The sequence below is a fragment of the Arachis ipaensis genome, chromosome B3 (assembly GCF_059453495.1).
Source record: "Arachis ipaensis isolate K30076 ecotype BB chromosome B3, ASM5945349v1, whole genome shotgun sequence".
NCBI classification, from domain to species: Eukaryota; Viridiplantae; Streptophyta; class Magnoliopsida; order Fabales; family Fabaceae; genus Arachis; species Arachis ipaensis.
The window spans coordinates 126,499,538-126,502,993 of NC_142438.1; the positions used below are offsets into that span (position 1 = coordinate 126,499,538).

Below are 3,456 nucleotides of genomic sequence, written 5' to 3' on the forward strand. Positions count from 1 at the left end.
TGAGATGATCCTGTGGGGTCCACAGATCCTGAGGTGTTCAAGAATTTACAACCTTGCACCAAATTAGGCATGTAAAATGCCCTTGCACACAACTCTGGGCGTTCAGCGCCAGGTTGGTGCCCATTTTGGGTGTTCAACGCCCATTTGTTGCCCATTTCTGGCGTTGAACGCCAGAACCATGCTTGTTCTGGGCGTTCAGCGCCAGCTCTTCTCCAGGGTGCAATTCTGGCGTTCAGTGCCCAGATGCTGCCCATTTTGGGCGTTCAGCGCCCAGATACTGCCCATTTTGGGTGTTCAGCACCAGAACCATGCTCTGTTCTGGCGTTGAACGCCAGACAGGTGCTTCCTCCAGGGTGTGATTTTTCTTTCGCTGTTTTTGATTCTGTTTCTAAATTTTTCGTTTATTTTGTGACTCCACATGATCATGAACCTAAGAGAACATGAAAAACAAAAATAAAATTAGATAAATAAACATTGGGTTGCCTCCCAACAAGCGCTTCTTTAATGTCAATAGCTTGACAGTGGGCTCTCATGGAGCCTCACAGATGTGCAGAGTTTTGTTGAGACCTCCCAACACCAAACTTAGAGTTTGGATATGGGGGTTTGACACCAAACTTAGAGTTTGGTTGTGGCCTCCCAACACCAAACTTAGAGTTTGAATGTGGGGGCTTTGGTTGACTCTGCTTTGAGAGAAGCTTTTTCTGCTTCCTCTCCATGGATGCAGAGAGAGATCCTTGAGTTGTAAACACAAGGTTGTCCTTATTTAATTGAAGGATTAATTCTCCTCTGTCCACATCAATCACAGCTCTTGCTGTGGCTAGGAAAGGCCTTCCTAGGATGATGGATTCATCCTCTTCCTTTCCAGTGTCTAGGACTATGAAATCAGCAGGGATGTAAAGGCCTTTAACCTTTACTAACACGTCCTCTACTTGTCCATAAGCCTGTTTTCTTGAATTATCTGCCATCTCTAATGAGATTTTAGCAGCTTGCACCCCATAGATTCCCAGTTTCTCTATTACAGAGAGGGGCATGAGGTTTATCCCTAAACCAAGGTCACATAGAGCCTTTTCAAAGAGCATGGTGCCTATGGTACAAGGTATTATGAACTTTCCAGGATCCTGTTTCTTCTGAGGCAATGTTAGTTGATCCAGATCACTCAGTTTATTAGTGAACAAGGGAGGTTCATATTCCCAAGTTTCAATACCAAATAACTTGGCATTCCGCTTCATGATTGCACCAAGGAACTTGGCAGCTTGCTCTTCAGTGACATCCTCATTCTCTTCAGAAGAGGAATACTCATCAGAGCTCATGAAGGGTATAAGGAGGTTCAATGGAATCTCTATCGTCTCTAGATGAGCCTCAGATTCCTTTGGTTCCTCAGAGGGAAACTCCTTATTGATCACTGGACGTCCCAGGAGGTCTTCCTCACTGGGATTCACGTCCTCCTCTCCCTCTTTGGGTTCGGCCATTTTGGTAATATCAATGGCCTTGCACTCTCTCTTTGGATTTTCTTCTGTATTGCTTGGGAGAGTACTGGGAGGGATTTCAGTGATCTTCTTACTCAGCTGGCCCACTTGTGCCTCCAAATTTCTAATGGAGGACCTTTTTTCATTCATGAAACTCACAGTGGCCTTAGATAGATCAGAGACTAAGTTTGCTAGATTAGAAGTATTTTGTTCAGAGTTCTCTGTCAGTTGCTGAGTGGATGATGGAAAAGGCTTGCTATTGCTAAACCTGTATCTTCCACCATTATTAAAGCCTTGTTGAGGCTTTTGTTGATCCTTCCATGAGAGATTTGGATGATTTCTCCATGATTAGTTATAGGTGTTTCCATAAGGTTCACCTAAGTAATTCACCTCTGCTATTGCAGGGTTCTCAGGATCATACGCTTCTTCTTCAGAAGATGCCTCTTGAGTACTGTTGGATGCAGCTTGCATTCCATTCAGACTCTGAGAAATCATATTGACTTGCTGAATCAATATTTTGTTCTGAGCCAATATGGCATTCAGAGTATCAATTTCAAGAACTCCCTTCTTCATAGGCGTCCTATTATTCACAGGATTCCTCTCAGAACTGTACATGAACTGGTTATTAGCAACCATGTCAATGAGTTCTTGAGCTTCTGCAGGTGTTTTCTTTAGGTGAATGGATCCACCTGCAGAAGTATCCAATGACATCTTTGATAGCTCAGATAAACCATCATAGAATATATCCAGGATGGTCCATTCTGAAAGCATGTCAGAATGACACTTTTTGGTCAGCTGCTTGTATCTTTCCCAAGCTTCATAGAGGGATTCACCATCTTTTTGTTTGAAGGTTTGAACATCCACTCTGAGCTTGCTCAGCTTTTGAGGAGGAAAAAACTTGGCTAAGAAAGCCATGACCAGCTTATCCCAAGAGTTCAGACTATCCTTAGGTTGAGAATCCAACCAGATTCTAGCTCTGTCTCTTACAGTAAATGGGAAAAGCATGAGCCTGTAGACTTCAGGATCTACTCCATTAGTCTTAACAGTATCACAGATCTGCAAGAATTCAGTTAAGAACTGAAAAGGATCTTCAGATGGAAGTCCATGAAACTTGCAGTTCTGCTGCATCAGAGAAACTAGCTGAGGTTTCAGCTCAAAGTTGTTTGCTCCAATGGCAGGAATGGAGATGCTTCTTCCATGTAAATTGGAATTTGGTGCAGTAAAGTCACCAAGCATCCTCCTTGCATCATTATTATTTTCGGCTGCCATCTCTTCTTCCTGTTCGAAAATTTCTGAAAGGTTATTCTCTTAGTTTTCTCTTCAGAGTCCTTTTAGGTTCTGGATCTGCTTCAACAAGAATATTCTTGTCTTTGCTCCTGCTCATATGAAAAAGAGGGACAAAAAAATAATAATAATAGGGATCCTTTTTATCACAGTATAGAGGTCCCTGTGTGAGTGGAAGAAAAGAAGAAAAGAAAATCTGAACTCAGAGAGGGAGGGAGTTCGGATTTTTGGTGAGTGATGTGAGGAAGAGATGTTAGTAGATGAATAAATAATTAGAAGGAGATGAGGGAGAAGGATTTTCGAAAATAAATTTTTTTTTGAAAAAGAGTTAGTGATTTTCAAAAATAATTTTTGAAAAAGGTTAGTAGTTTTTAAAATTTTTAAAATCAAAAGTTAAAATAATTAGTTAATTAAAAAGAAATTTTGAAAAAGAGGGAGGATATTTTCGAAAATTAGAGAGAGAGAGTTAGTTAGGTAGTTTTGAAAAAGATAAGAAACAAACAAAAAGTTAGTTAGTTAGTTGAAACAAATTTTGAAAAGATAAGAAGTTAGGAGGTTAGAAAAGATATTTTGAAATCAAATTTTTGAAAAAGATAAGATAAGAAGATATTTTTGAAAAGATATGATTGAAATTAGTTTTGAAAAAGATTTGATTTTTAAAATCACAATTAATGACTTGATTCACAAGAAATCACAAGATATGATT

General features: G+C 40.0%; 1 non-coding gene across 1 annotated transcript; it reads left to right on the forward strand.

The window, feature by feature from the left end:
- Window positions 1-2,235: 2,235 nt before the first annotated feature.
- On the forward strand, window positions 2,236-2,339 carry LOC148572382 (small nucleolar RNA R71). The gene has a single exon (XR_015907869.1). It is a non-coding gene; the product is annotated as a small nucleolar RNA R71 (small nucleolar RNA).
- The last annotated feature ends 1,117 nt before the right edge of the window (window positions 2,340-3,456 follow it).